The sequence below is a fragment of the Canis aureus genome, chromosome 17 (genome assembly GCF_053574225.1).
Source record: "Canis aureus isolate CA01 chromosome 17, VMU_Caureus_v.1.0, whole genome shotgun sequence".
Lineage (NCBI taxonomy): Eukaryota > Metazoa > Chordata > Mammalia > Carnivora > Canidae > Canis > Canis aureus.
The window spans coordinates 30534627-30551339 of record NC_135627.1 but is presented as its reverse complement, the minus strand read 5'-3'; the positions used below and the strand labels follow the sequence as shown (position 1 = coordinate 30551339).

At 37.1% G+C, this 16713-nt stretch overlaps 1 protein-coding gene and 1 pseudogene across 22 annotated transcripts in view; both read left to right on the top strand.

Moving 5' to 3' along the window:
- The window catches only part of SCEL (sciellin), a 297545-nt gene that overhangs the window by 37003 nt on the left and 243829 nt on the right, over positions 1 to 16713 (top strand). The gene's annotated exons all lie outside the window — the stretch shown is intronic.
- Positions 11500 to 13874, top strand: LOC144287504 (clusterin pseudogene; annotated as a pseudogene).

Genomic DNA, 16713 nt, shown 5'->3' with positions numbered 1-16713 from the left:
CAAACCATCTGGCTAGAATTGGCATCACGGTTTGCAAAGGTTTAATCATTTGCAGAACTCTATTACCAGGTCCATTCCCCTGGTGGCCAGACTAGCAAAAATCTCAGAACCCTAGTCCTACCAGGAAGGGATTAAGGGCCCCTGTCCCAGTAGCAGAAGACAGGAATTGGGATGAAAGACCAGCCACAGAAACTAGATGATATTGTCGAGTGTGAGGAAAATGCTTCAGTTTTTGTGGTCACAGATTCCAGAGGTTGTCCCAAGTACCAAGCCGAGGTTACAGAACTCACTCTAGATCAAACCAACCAGGATTTTTTTTTAATCCTAGGCTTACATTTTGGCTTGGGAGGAATTTCTGATGGCATTAAAATGCTTATTCATCTTGCATGTGGACTTTTGTTTGCTTTTGTACAAGTTTTAACCAATGATGAGAATTTACTATTACTGAAAAACAAAATTACTGAATTACTGAATATTACTGAATGATAAAAAGATACAATACAAATTGTTGGGAACACTGTATACTGACAACAAAGAAAATGGGGTCACTGAAAAGTGTTAATTACAGAAAAACGTACTTTGCAATTTTGTTGAGTTTCATTGTACACTTTAAAATTGGTTTAATTTCCATTTTTAAAGATAAAAACTTTTCTCCTCCTCTTTCATTGAGAACAAGCCCCAATTAACAGAAATACAACAGTGATTTGCATAACAATAACTTCCTTGGCATTAGAAAAGCTTGGCATTTGGTTTTCTCTAAATGAAGGGTTTGGTCTCTGTAGGACACAATATTTTTATCTTAATATTTTGTATTCTTTCCATTATTTTCTGAAATCTGAATTTCAGTACATAATATATCATCATGCTCCTTGTTGGCAAGGCTGAAAAACGCCTCTTAGACTGTTATAGCTTGACCCAATCTCACTTTCCATTAGTACCACTTACTCCTATGCCCTAGCCAACACATTGGTCTTTTCCACATTCCCCAAACAATCCATGGTCTTTAATGGTACCACACTGAATGAATTACTCCTGGCTCTGTATTCCCACCACACTTTACCTCTCCAGGTGTGGCAGTTTTTTACACTGTATACATTCTAAGGTACTTATGCAGAGATGCCTTGAGTTCTCCTCATATGCCTCAAGATTCATCTCTTAATGAATAAAGAAAAGAGGATGCACTCTGGAGTCAAATCTTGGTTGGCATTTTAACCTCAGCACTTATTAGCAGGTTAAATTTGGTGATTCATTGATTCTCTGACCTTTAGTTTCCCATTTGTAAAATTGGATGAGTAATACCTAGCTCATAGGGTCGTTGTGAAGGTTGAGTAGGATTCTGTAATACAATGTGCCTGGCCCATAAATAAATGCTAACTCCTTGCTTCCCTCTCTCAGTTTATAACATATATAATTTTGACGAACATAGTATATCTCCCACTAGATTATAGCAGCAGGGTAGGAGATGGAGAAGTATCTGGCCCAGAGGCTTTGATGAATCAATGAAGAGCTTTGAGTTTTCTTTCCAAATTTCTTTGGAAGTTGTGGCTTTTTACCTGCTTTAAGTGAATAGTTCTGTGTTCACACTAGACATACACTCAATTCAAATGGAAAGTTGGATAAGATAGCAGCTCTTTCACCTTCTCCCTCATCTTCAACTTGTTTTGGATTCCTAATGGTCATACTTTTTAGAATCCTAAATGGAAATTTGAGATTAAAAATATTTTTCTTTATATTTGTACCTATTTTATTTAGCTTTTCATTCTGTTTGGATTATTTTGCTCTATGTAGGATACATTCCTCAACCTCATGGTTGCTTTTCAAATAATAAGTTCTTTATAGATCAGCTACAAGTACTTCTGTTGTCTTTCTCAAAATTGACCAGGCTCAATAATGACTTGTTAAATTATGAAGTCCTTAGATCCCACAGGTATGCTTAGAGGACAAAAAATTGACAACCATAATTATTTCTATGAAAAATCCATAAAAGATAAATGAGTGATGGTTGAATAATAGCTTTTTATTCATTGAAGGATGAGATATTTAATCAGAGAAGGTTTTTCTTTCAATGCTATATTAAAAGCTTTCATGTGTTCAAATTTAGAGTTATTGTCTTAGATGGTACAATGGTTATTGCAAGTTCTTATTTTTTTCTTTTGGAAAATTTCATTATCATGGAAAGTTATCTCTGGGCAGTGCTTTTGATCCTAAACAAACCAAGTCAAATGTAAATTTTTATACTGGAATAAAACAGTTAAAAAATCCAGGTAGCTTTTTCAAAATAATTACAAACCAGGATACTGTTGAAAATAACTCTTTTTAATCATTTTAGGAGTTAAAGTTCAGAGGCAGTTTTGGCTTTGCCAGGAATACTCAAGAAAAGCTATGTAGAGTTCGTGTTTGAGTGAAGTCTTGAATAATAGGAATTTGCACAATGAGGAAGTGAGAAAAGCATTTCAGATGGAGGGAATAGGCTTTACCAGTTGATGTTGGGTTTAGCTTTTATGTGATAGCCCTACAAATGTTGAAAATAGGTATTATGTCAGTCTTTACTCTTTAGGCAAATGTACATATTAAATGGGTAAAAAGAATAGGCAATTTCTCCTTCTTTAGCTTCCTTTTCTCTTCTGGAACAAGTACCCAGCAAAATAAGCTAAGCAATGTTCCAGGTTGCCATCAGCTTGATTCTAAGGACACTAGGTTACAGTTACTTCCAAAGAACATCTTTGTTCTATAATGTCCTTTGTCTGTGTTATCTATAAAATTTGCAAAACCTGAAACTCCATACATACTACCTGTGAAAACTGCCTTAAAGAAGATTCCTTGTTTTGCCTAAAGCCAAATATTCAGTCTTTTCATAATCTATGACTTGTTATATATATTATCCTGCTCCCATTTATTTTATAGGCTTTATCTTGGGGACAGAATCTATGTCTTGTACTTCTTCATATTTTTCTATGAGTTTAATATAATGCTGGAATCTAGATAGAGCTTCCTAAATACCTCTTCGATTGCTTCTTCATCTGACCATTATAGGAATGAAAGAAACTGATGAAAATATATAAGGCTAATCAAACTGCAGATATAGTGGTAGAAGGAAGTGTGCGTTGGATATTTACCATTTCTCTTGAAGATCCACTCTCCATCCTACTCTGACTGATCTGTATCAATTTGCTCCCTCTCCTTTGGCTTCCATTTGAGTTCAGCCAATAGAAGGAATAGGAAGGAAATCTGAAGGGCAGAAGGAGGGAGACTAGAATATTTATTTACCCCATTCCCACTCTGCAGGACTTCATGGCTGCTTTCCTTTACCTGAGTCCACAGCTGCTAGTCAGTATCCTTCTCCCACAAATATAGTTATAACCCTCTTTAGGTTCCAGTAATTGCTTGCTCCTCTTGCCCCTTCAAATCTAGTGATGATAATGACTCCCAATTATTTTAGCCTTGGGGAGCTTTACTATCATTTGTTGATTTCCTTAACCCTGCCCATCCCTTCTAAAGATCTTTTCGTTCAACTCTCTCATTACTCATCTACTCATATCTTGCTGGGATTCTAACTGAAAGAGGTGGTGGCCATACCTTTCTGAGTAACTCTGAATATCACAATTTGCATTTTACTGTTGTTATTGAAGAGCAAATTTTTTTCTTATTTAATGTGAATATACTTTTCAGATAAAAAAAAAAGATAGACATCCTGAGATGGATGCTTGAGGAAACAACTTATAATTTTAAATTATGACCTTCAGCAATTTGTGGAGAAAACCAAATTTCTTATTCTGCACTCCATTTTTATAAGTTTGTTTATGTAACAAAGATGTTTCCTGCCCAGTGATTCAGTGATCCATTATTAACCAGCCTTATTCATTCTAACACATTGTTTTAGGAGTTTAATTGACTCAGCCCTCCCATACAAGATAAAACTTGCTCAGGAACCTCTTTGATTAGTAGAGTAGTTATGTAAATAAGAATATGAATTAAATGTTTGGGTGAATAACAAATGATAATCACACTGGCTCCACTTTTTTATTGTTTAAAGAGTAATAAGAAAGATCAAAATACTATTAGAAATGACAGAGATATATGATCTTTATATATTTCTTGATTTACAGAAGAATAAGGTAATTTTAAAATATTACTGCTATTGTGTTTTTTGCTAAAAAGGAACATTCCCTTTCAGTTAGGAGCATACACTCATCAGATATTTTATGTTATGATGAATAATTTTTACATTCATGGTTCTGCAAACATTAAGAAATATCTAGTTGATAGCAATGTTAACTTTGGCTATAATCTTAATATTCTTTTAATGTTGTCTTCTAATTAGTACTAGGAAATGTATACTTTTTGAAGCATATTGAGAAAAAATATTTCTCTAGAATGTTCTTTCTTCATGTTTCTTTTGGAGCCAATTTGTACCTGAAATAATGAAGAAATCTCTCAATGTAGCTGCAAACTATCATAGTAGGAGCTCTAAAGACATAAGGTAAATGAATGAATGAGGTTTTTCTATATAGCTTTGGAAATAGCTTAATAAAGTATCTGAAAAGCAGTATAACAATGATATAATTATATGCTCTGTCAGAATACATTTGAGTTTTGCCATCTAGGTGCCTCAAGAGCAAGTCTTACAGAACTGGATATACATTACTAGCGTCTAATATTAAAGAATTATTGTAACCTTGTTCAGTATGAAAACACTATTATGGTTATGGTTTCAAAATTCCTTATCTAAAAGAGATATATACTGAAATACTTATAAGGTGAAATATATATCTGGAGTCTACTTAAAAATACTCTAGGAAACAAATTTGGGGATACAAAGAAGATAAAATAAGGAAATAAATTGAAAAAATAAATTATTAAAGTTGAAGTATGGGTAGATTGGGAGTCATTGTACTTTTTTCTCTGCTTTTATATGTTTGAAAATTTCCATAATAAAAGCTAAATTATGTATAAATATAAATTACATATAACTATAAATATAAAGAAAAAATGATAAATATAAATAAAAGTCTATATTAAAACATTTGTTCACAGAATTCATCCCTGAAATTGCCCCTTCCCCTTGGTCTGGATGATTGCTGGATACCATAAACATCTTCTTTATTCTTATCTAAAGAGAATGTCATCTGGGGTGGACACTGTGCTCATAATAGTTTTCCGTTTTCTAGTAATGGATCAAAACACAGGGGCAGGCCTCTAGTGGCCATGCCTATGCTACATGCCACTGCTAAGCTCCAGCCAAGAGGGAAACACACTTGAGCCAATCATACTCTCTCTTCTGACAATTTGAAACTTGTAGGAGAGAAGCACACAAACTGGTCTAAGTGGAAGCCTGTTGTGTTAATGGCAACGCCCAGAGATAAGGCATGTGAACTGTCAGTGAGGTTTCCTATTTGCTTTTGACCCTGCCTTCCTGTGGTTTTGTTGTCCACTTCTTCCCCTGATCCTGTGAAATGCCTCAGTATATGTCCAGTAAATCCCTTATCCCACTGTTTTTCGTTGCAGTTATCCAAAATTTTTTGTTACCTAGAATAATAAAGAAAAGTTTATTTAATGTATCATCTGAATAAAATGAACTCATTCATATTATAAGGAACAGAGTATCTGAAGTCAATACATTTCAGCATGTGAAACATTTTTATATGTTATTGTGCAGAGAGTTCCTTTCTGCCTTCTTGCTTTCCTATCTTCAACAATAATTATTGAGTGATCACTATGTTCCTACACTGTGACAAGTGCTGAATATGATGAGAAATGCAGAGAAAGTTCTTGCCCTCATGAAGTTTGCAATTTTATGGGGGAGATAGATACTATGAACTAATGATACTCACCATTGTATTATTAGAGGGATGAGTATCCAAAAGGAAAGGAATCTATTTCTAAGAAGGTGAAGAACCAGAGAACCTGATTAAGAATGGGTAGTGAGAGTGAGGAGTGAACTTGATTTGAGGGCTAAAAAAAGCAATTTAAAACTCTATGAGAGGGTAGTAGAATGGGGATGGAAGTGAAGAGTCATTCTTGAAAAGAAGACTTCCAGAATTCTGACTGATCAACAAAATGGATGGAAACAATTCCTACATGCAAAAAAAAAAATTGTCATTTTCTGATTAATAATTAAGACTAAATTGGAATCTGTTTAATGTCCACCATTAGGGCAATAGCTAAACTAGTACATTTACTTTATTATAAGAGCAAAAGCTCCCTGAGATTTCACTGACCAGAACTGTGACACACCTGTTCTTTCTAAGCCAGGTACCAGGAAAGGCCATGGTGGTATGGTGAATGACTTATAACCTAATCATGATTTCTTTTTTTTTTTTTTAATTTTTATTTATTTATGATAGTCACAGAGAGAGAGAGAGAGAGAGGCAGAGACACAGGCAGAGGGAGAAGCAGGCTCCATGTACTGGGAGCCCAATGTGGGATTCGATCCCGGGTCCCCAGGATCGCGCCCTGGGCCAAAGGCAGGCGCCAAACCACTGCGCCACCCAGGGATCCATGATTTCTGACCCTTAGGCTAGAGAAAGGCCCACATCCCCTAATGTACATGGTTATTGTATGAGCAAAACAGTTGACAAAAAGAAGTGGCTGTTGCCTGGACAACCAACAATATGTGAGGCAGTCAAGTCAAGTGACCTGGGCAGGAGCTATCCTGTAAGAACTGTGGGAGGGAAAATATCACTGGAGAGGGTTTGAGAGAGTGAAAAGAGAGCATTTACAACAGTAAGTATAGACAACTCTTGTGAGAATTTTTGCTAAAAGCTGGAAGAGAAATGAAATGGTAGCTGGACAGGGATGTAGGGACCAAGAGAGATTTGTATTTAAGATTGGAGAAATTACTGCATGTCTCATGTTGCTGGGTATGAATTTATAAAAGGTAAAAGGTGAGATGCACATGAGAGGAAGTGATGTTGATTAAGAGAGAGATGGTAGGCAGGAATGCACATGTGGGAGGTTGGTCTTAGGAGGAAGATAATCCATCCATAGTGATAGGAGGCAAGAAAGAGTCCATGGGTTCAGAGGTAGTAGATGAGGTAGGGAGCTTTTGTAAATTCTCTTTTGATTGCTTATGCAGAACCCCAACATGTAAAGTAGATTATATTGGATAGGTTTCTCAGCCAGATTAAATTCTTGTTTGACTGAGATTATTTCATTCTGTCCCCATGAATAATTTCCATAATGTCTTGATTCTTGATTTTATCTAGGATGATTGTTAGTACAGTAATGTTATTGTTCTAATGCTATATTTATAAATAGATCAGTGAGATGAGTGATATGATAGAAGAAGGTGCCCCTGCATTTGGAATAAAATTGAAACTCCTTACTGGAGACTACAGATCCCTACATAATCTGATCTTTGCCCATCTCTCTAAATGCATCAAGTATTATTCTTTCCTTGCTTATTCTGTTCCAGCCAAATTGTCTGTCTTTATTTTTTGCCAATGTCAAACTCGTTTCAGTTTTATGACCTGTGCACTTCCTGTTTCCCTCTTCTTGGAACACTTTTCCATCAGGTATGCATAGGACAGTCTCATTGGCATCATTTAGGGCCCAGTGAGGCTCCCTAGTCTCTTTATCTAAAGTTGTGATATCCTGACCAGCCCCTAGTTTGTTACTGTATTTTGCTTCTTTGTAGCTTTTAGCACTAACCAAAATTCTATTCTTTCTCAATTTCTGCATCCTCAGCAATTAATATAGAGTCTGGTATACATTAAGTACCCAAATTCTTTTAAATGAATGCATATAAAAGTTCTTATTTTTAGTTGCGTTCAACCTTTTTATCAGCAATTTAGCAAAGACATAGGCTGACATGCTTATAAAATTTGTGGATGCTGCTAATTTAAATGGAACATAAAAGTATCCCAATGTGTTGAAATAAAGTGCTGAAATAAAACTATTTTAACAGAGATAAAGGCAAAATGTGAAATTTAGGTTAAAAAATTTACTATAGAATCATAGCTCAGCAGTATTTCATGAGTAAAAAGGCCTAGGAATTTTAATTGTAGGCTGCAGGGTGGCTAAAATAGTTAACCTGAATTAATAAAGGCACGATAGCCAGAAATCAGTGCCCTATATTCTGCTGGGTTAAACCCACAGCTGAAGCAGTGTGCTTGTTTAGGTTATTTGATTGAACATTTTTTATTCTGACTTTTAATTCATTATTTTTCAATGAGCAGTTTAAATTATTGTATTAACTGACCAGCAACTTCTGTTCTTGCAGGCAACATGAATAGAAAAATAGACTTGTAATCAGCCAGCTGATTATCAAACAAAGGTAATATTTATCTTTGATGACATCAGATTCTTGAGTCATCTCCACACCAGGGTTTGTCTGTAGGAGGATTATCCTCTCCCAAGGCTCTGCCTCTCACTGGGCTCAGATCTAGGGGTGGAAGTGGCTCTCTTCCATTGCTAGTCCTTGAGGACTCAACATGCCTTGTTGGGTCTCCTAGCTCTGCTCTCCTCTCTATTACAGTCCCACCATTAAATTCTACTTGACATCTCAATTTCCTTTAGGACACTAATTGATAGCACAGCTTTTGGGATTCCTTAGGCTGTAAAATTTTAGGAGGGGCAAGTTTTGCATTCCTTAATCATTATACACATACCTCAGTTCAAGTATTTGTAATTATTTTTTGAGCACTTGTGTGTACCCGATATCTTGCATGCCTTACTCCTAAGTCTTAGAGTTATAGATCAAGGTAGGTATTATTATTTACATTTTACAGATGAGGAACTTGAAGCTCAAAGAAGTTAAGTAAAGGGAATTGTTTATAATTGACAGAGATTTAGTTTTGAGTTTGACTCCAACGCCCATATTTGCTATTTCCATTACACCTACGACCTCTCTATCTCCACCATGCACATTGGAGTCTCTTTTATTAGTCTAATTACTTAGCTGGAATCTGGTAGGTTTTTTGAAGGTAGATATTGTATTGTATTCTTTTATCTCCACTGCCTAGCATAGTGTCTGGCACATGGCAGACATGTGACATATTTTTGGGTTTTTTTTTGTTATTTTTTAACAGATTTTTATTTATTAATGAGAGACATATATATATAGAGAGAGAGGCAGAGACACAGGCAGAGGAAGAAGCAGGCTCCATGCAGGGAGCTCGACCTGGAACTCAATCCTGGGTCTCCAGGATCCCGCCCAGGGCCAAAGGCAGTTCCAAACTGCTGAGCCACCGGGGCTGCCTGTGACATATTTTTTGAATGAGTGGGCAGAGGAGAAATATTGCTTACCTGTTAACCTGTATTTCTGGTGTTGGGGAATACACACCAGGTCTTTGATTTCATATTTAGCCATTAAATTCCTTCATGCTCCCTTTCTCTCTTTATTACTGGCCCTCAATTTCATGCACTTGATTTTCTTCTATATGCATTCCTTGCTGAACATATGGATGTATCACACATCGGAGACAAACACGTATCTGACAACTTAGAAATGATGAGAAAATAAAAATGCAGGTAATGATAGTATCTATTTGATGGGCCTGGGGTTAAGAGTAGTGGGAAGACATTGTTAAAAGCCCTTTAAGTCCACCCATACTTTCTTTTAACATCTATTGTTTTATTTGAATACACTACATGTAGTGTTGATTCTGTCCCTGCCACTCAGTAAAATGAAGAGGTTCCAGTTTGTATATTTTAGCATGTGTACAACAGATATATTGAATTAGTTGTTTGTCATAGGTTATTATATGCGCTGAAGCATATATCCTCTCCTTAGAGAATGGTTTAAGAAGTACTGAATGGAGGACAGCAAATAACTTGCCTGGACACTGTAATTCTCCTCATCTCCTCAGACATGAATTGAGTATGCTGATCTGTTTTATAAAAATTAATAAAAATTAAGAAAAATGCTGGCCAAATTTAAGAGCCACGTGTTCACTTGCAGCAGGATGTTTTATGGTAGGAAAAATGCAATCCAAGTTTTTGCTCTTCTTCATGTAGTAATGCCCTGGCTTCTGCCTTTGATGCTCTGATATGAAAATAATCAACTCAGAAGTCCCAGGACACCAAAATGTTACAACTAAATGAGAAAGTGTTAGACTAGAGAAGAAATCTGACTCCAATTTTTAATTTTCTGACTAGTTTATTCTTATTAAAATAACCTTCAACTTCTTATTTTGAAAAATTTCAACTTAACATAAAGATCAGAAGAATAGTAAAATGAATATCCATATACCCTTCTTCCAGATTAACTAATTTTTCACATTGTGCTACATGTTTTATCCTCTTTTATAACTAATAATAATTATTTTTAAGCATTAGAACAGATAACTAATAAACATTTCACACTCATTTTATTGCCTTTAGTAGCAACTAGATCCATAAACTCAATGAGGACAGGAACCAGGTCTGTCTCCACATTGCTGCATCCCTAGTACCTAACATAATGTCTGGCATGTAGTGGAGATCAATAAATATTCATTGACTGATGGGCTGAGTTGTTCTTTATACATTTGGCCCTTACTAGCTGCACAAGTCAATCAAAGTTTGAAAGAAATTAAGTCCATCTGATCTTAAAGCAAAATATCCAAAAGTGTACTCAAGTTTTGAGGGAAATATGTCTAAATCCTCTTCTTATTTCTCTGGGCACTTATTACAAAGCCTTTCATCACATAGGTGCTTATTAAGTTTTCTCTAAGAAAACTTGGTTAGAGTATCCAAAATAGCCCTGACTAGGATCAAACTGGAAAATAAGCCTCAAAGACTTAGAGAGTGAGTTTATTCAGACTGGGACAATTCATGAATGGATCTGGTGTCTCAGCTAGTCCCTGTTGCAAGATTAGGTCCTAGAGCTGGAATTTAAGAACAAGAATAATGATGAACAGAGAACAGGAAAAAAAAAGTAAAATTTTAAAACTACTACAGAGGGAATTCTTAGACATAAAAAGTACCTTCTTAAGAGTGAAAGCTGTTATGTTTTGAAGTTGGGGGATTTATAAAGGTAATTCTCTTCTGTAGATCTCTTCTATAGAGGAATCTGCTACAAAGTAGTTTCTAGTCTTTTATATATAATATATATATATTTTATATATATATTTCTAGTCTTTTATAAATATATATATATATATATTTCTTATTAAAATGACCACATCTAAGCACACCAAAGAGATAAAAAGAATGTCAACAGAATATTTACCCTTTGCCTACATAATAAAGTTCAAATATCTTAGCATAGAATTCAAGGTCCTCTGCAAAACTAACCCAACTATTTTAAAACCTTCACTTTTCCTGATTCATGCCTGGCTTGGGTTGTGGTCCAGAATTTTCCTAACTGTTTTCTCTGGAACTCTAGTGACCTTAATAGAAAGCATCTTGCATCATTAATAAGAACATGTGGTGTTAAAAATTTTTCATAGTGAAAAAGTTTGGGAAATGTTTCATGTTATATCCCTGATCTACCTACAATAGTTCAATGATAAATGAACCTCATTAGCACAATCAGAACTACATTAACCCAGTTAAAGGATCTGAAAAATTCTGCAGTGAGAAATCAATTTAATGTATAGTTTACCAAACTTACTTGACCAAGGAACTTTTTTGGATGGTAGTAGAATATTTATTAACATGATGAAAGATACTTGTGTTCAGCAGAATACAGTTTGCAGAATGCTGCTTAACCATCATAATGTTTGGAATTACTTGAATGTTGCTCATGCCATTCTGACTGGAATAACCTAATTTATTTAGAAAAAGCTCCCATTCCTTAAAAGATATTCTAAAGTACTTGCAAGAAGGAAGCCACAAAAGACAGGGAGTACTTCTGGAAATAATCCTGTGATTTAGACCCATGTCTAAATGCTCTCCAAGGTCTGTAATCAACTATCTATTATAAAGTTGGGAGCACAGTCTTTAAATACAGTTCTTCTGTATTCTCTCCTTATTTCGACTAATTTAAATATCAAAATCTGGTGTCATTTATATTTTAGTATTTGGGATAAAGATTTTTAGAATCAAGTAGTTTGTATAATAATCCTATGTGTGGGGTGATGGAGTGATATTTGAAACAAATTGTTTCCATGAAGTTAATAGCATTTGGTAAGTTCAAAACTGTTACCTGTTGAGTTTTGCAGAATTTATTCAAATGAGTGCCAATTATTGAAAGAATGACATACATCTTTGGATGTGAGTCATACAGGTTTGCAGCTAGTCCCAAAGGGTTTGTATATGAAGCAGAATGCTATAGATACATCTTATGGTGCTTACCATCCAGCATTACCAAGAGTAGCCGATGTCAACTGGTGCTGCTGACCATTCCAGAATTGAGAGGGAGGCCTGATGAAGACTCTCCTGCTGCTAGTGGGGCTGCTGGTGACCTGAGAGAATGGATGGGTTCTGGGAGACAAAGCAATCTCAGACACAGAGCTGCAGGAAATGTCTACCCAGGGGAGTAAGTACATTAATAAGGAAATTAAAAATGCTCTCAAGGGGGGTAAAACAGGTGTAAAAGCCCTGATAGAACAATTAAATGAGGAAGTACAAATCACGGCTGAACATATCAGAAGAAGCCAAGAAGAAGATCCCTAAGTGACATCAAGGATTCTGAAACGAAGCTGAAGGCACCTCAGGGAATATGCAATGACCCCATGATGACCCTCTGGGAAGAGTGTAAGCCCTACCTGGAACAGACCTGGATGAAGTTCTACACATGCACCTGCAGAAGCGGCTCTGGCCTAGTTGGCTGCCAGTTCAAGTTGCTGAAGGAGTTCTCCCATCAACTTCTGGATTAATGGCAACCACATGGACACTCTGCTGGAGAAGACTGGCAGCAGACCCATGCCCTGGACATCATGCAGGACAGCTTCAACTGGATGTCCAGTATTATGGACAAGATTTTCCAGGACAGATTCACCCATGAGCTGCAAGATATTTCCACTACTCACCTTTCAGTTCATTCTAGAAGAGGCCTCTTTTCTTCAATCCCACGTGCTACATCACCGGAAACATAATCCATTTCCCTGCATATTAACTCTTAAATTTCCATGACATGTTTTGGACTTCTTTGACATGACACACCAGGCTCAACAGGCCATGGATGTCAACCATCATAGAATTCCCTACCACTTTCTAATGGAATCCACGGAAGACAACCAAGACCATGATGTGTGCAAGGAGATCTGTCAAAACTCCACAGAGTGTCTGAGGATGAAGAACCAATGTGATAAATGCCAGGACATCTTGTCAGCAGACTGTTTAGCAGACAACCCCTCTCAGGTCCAGATATGACAGGAGTTTAACGGTTCCCTCCAGATTGCTAAGAAGTTCACCAAAATGTACCCTGAGCTGCTGTAGTCCTACCAGGAGAAGTTGTTCAACATATCCTCTCTGCTGAAACAGCTGATGGGCAATTTATCTGAGTGTCCCAGCTGACTAATCTCACTCAAAGTGAAGACCCAGTCTACCTCCAGGTCACTATGATGAGTTCTGAGACTTCTGACTCCAATGGTCCCTCTGGCCTCACTAAAGTGGTTTCAAAGCTCTTTGATTCTGATTCCATCACTGTGATCGTTCCAGAAGTCTCCAGAAACAATCATAAGTTTATGGAGACTGTGGCAGAGAAAACTCTTCAGGAAATACTGCCAAGAGAACCAGGAGAATAAGTTGCAAATATTATCTCTCCAAATATGAGGCTGAGTTCAGTTGCTCCCAAGATGAGCCATAGGACCCTAGAGAAAGCTCTGAATGTCACCAAGTTACTAGGCCTTGCCTTAAGGCCCTCCTGTCCCCTCACCCAGCCTTTTCCCCCCTGGACTGTGCATTGTAATGCCTGCATTTGCTGATCATGGGAAGAACTCCCTTGTGCCACTAACTTAATAAAACCTCCAGTAACCTGAAACAAACAATCACAAAAATAAAAAACGAATGACATACATTTAAATTAATAAAATGAGAATTTTTGTTAAAAGAAGTGACCTTTGTTGACATATGCTTGTGTGGTTATTTAGAGAAATAGAGAATGGATGAACTGTTTGTATTGAATACTCATTACTTTGTCAGTTTCTCTGAGATGTCCATAAATTGTGTCATTTATTCACTAATTTTTTCAACTTACTGTTAAGAGGCAATCTCCTTGGGTTTCTCATGTTTCTGCACATCTTGTGAGCAGAAGTAGTAATGGCCTTTTGTTCTGGATGATCTTTTCAAAGATGTCTGAGAGTGAACAGAAGCTAGAGATAATATCTCCCTCTGGAGCAGAGGGCCAGTCGGTTTACTGTCCAGTATGATTATTTTCATCATTGTCCTCTTGACCGGCTTTGCACAGGTTTTCTTGTAGACCAATCTCTTATAAGAAAAAGTTGGGAGATGACTGAGTGGCTCAGTGGTTGAGCTTCTGCCTTCAGCTCAGGGCGTGGTCCCCGGGTCCTGGGATCGAGTCCTGCATTGGGTTCCCCACAGGAAGCCTGCTTCTCCCTCTGCCTAAGTCTCCCTCTCTCTGTGTATCTCTTATAAATAGATAAAAATAAAATATTTAAAGAAAAAGTTGGGATTTCTCAAGCTCAGGGTTTCTCAGCTGTGATGCAAATCCATCACATGAGCAGCATTTGCCTAGGCTACTCTGTGTAACCCATGGAACTTGAGGGATAAGAGAAACTAACAAGCATAAAGTTCAAGGTGTTTACTGTCTGTGCTATGAGTAATACAATCCTTTGTCTCCAACCCAAGAGTCATGTGTCTTCTCAAAAAAACTATGGCAGACTAACTTGTCAGCTTGCAGAGCTTGGTAAAATCTCAGAGCTGTAACAATATGTGGTGGTGGTGGTGGTTGTTTTTGTTGTAGTAATAATTTTTGACACTTGTAGGGAGCATCCTTTTCAGGGACCTGGGTTTGGAAGATTTTTTCCCTGGATGTCATCAAGGCTTGCCCCGACTCAGGATCTCTGATATGGATTATTACTAGATGATCGAGGTGGGGCAGAGTTGAATCTGGAGGGAAAAAGCATTACTAGCCTGAGGCAAATATCAAGTGAACATGATTGATAGGTCTTATCTAAGAAAAGCCATGTAAGCTGGGTTTAGAGTAGACCTGAATGAGTGAACTGACTGGGAAGTGGATAGCTCTCAAGAGTTAGGATGGCTCATGTAAGCACATATTCCAGACAAATGTGGTCAGAAGAAGGTTGGCAAAAAATAACCACTTGATTCCTTTCTATTCTAGAGCATGACTTTTCATACAGAATAGGCTCTTTTCCTTCTTCCAAAAGTGAACTTTAGGTAAGACTTTGAGGTCTTAAATTGCTAAGACCTTGGGCTGTTCTAGCCCTAGATCCGGCAAGCCCTTGTCATTGTCACTATTAGCATTTAAAAGAAAATGATGTTCTTTGTCTGATCCGGAACATTGGCTGAGCCCTGAGATTTTCCTTTTAGGGCGTGTTGGTTCCTGGTGTCCAGTTGTCCAGGCTCTCTTCCAGGATAGGCTTTTGCTCCTGGGAGAAGTAACCTTTAACTGTTGGGGTGAAAGTATGGCACTTTGGGCCTTAAGAGATCACTCTGGACAAATAAAAACAAACAAACAAAACAAGTTAATAGTGGCTTTATAATAGTAACACATTTCCAAATGATGTGTCATTCAGTTTTCCCAGTATAAACAGTTAAGGTTCCCTCAGGAATTTGGAACTGTTGGTTTTGCTCTTTCGAGAGGGGAATGCATTTAAAATAACAATAGTCAGTCCAAGCTGGCAGGCCAAAGCAGTGGTGGCTAAGCCTCTTTGTACTCATAAAAGACTTATAAAAATGGATATGCCATGAAATGAAATGACCACGACATGATCACATGAAAGTTTGTGGAGGAAATTCCCCAGCTATTTCAGATGCTTAATTTTGGCCCTAATTATTGTGCTCCTATGAACAACTTATAAGTTATTTTATTAATGTTATTGGCAGGATCAACAAAAATACAAGTTTTTTTGTTTTGTTTTGTTTTGTTTTGTTTTGAGAAACAGTGAGACAGAGAGTGAGAGAGCTCAGGGCTGGGGAGGGGCAGAGGGAGAGAGAGACTCTTAAGCAAGCTGTATGCCCAGTGCAAACCCTGACATGGGGCTCCATCTCAAGACTCTGAGATCATGACCTGAGCTAAAATCAAGAGTCAGACACTTAACTGACTGAGCCACCCAGGCATCCCACGAATTTTCATTACTTTAAGAAGAACATTTAGAAGTTTATCTTAGAAATGTATAGTCATATGTTGCCTTTCAGTTTGATTATTCATATATAATATGCTTGTATAATCTTACATATAAGCAGTGGGGAACATGCTTCTGGAAGTTGAATTTGAAATAAAAAAGGCAACATGAGTGAGAAAAAAAACCAAAGTAGAGGTCTTGGTCTCAAAGCAGAACTGGCTGTCATAAACCAAGTTCAAATGCAACCCAAGAGAAGTAGGTAGAATGAGATGGCATTAGGAATTCTAGGGCACATTGGATTTTAGGACAACTAGTTAAGAGGGAAGACCACTCAATTAGAAGTGCAGGAAAGCAAAATAAATGTTTAGCTTGATGGCAGAGAATGGGAAAAGCAAATACAGGTAGAAGGACTATTTAGGCTTATCTGTGGTTCAGAGTAAGTAGGACAACTATAAGCAAGACGAAGCACCAGGTGAATGTCTGACCAGCTTTACCAGAGCAAACTAGGTGGAGAGGGAGCTACAAAGAACCTGCAAACTATAACCCAGTTTGTTCTGTGCCTGGTGATAGCTGTGTTGTT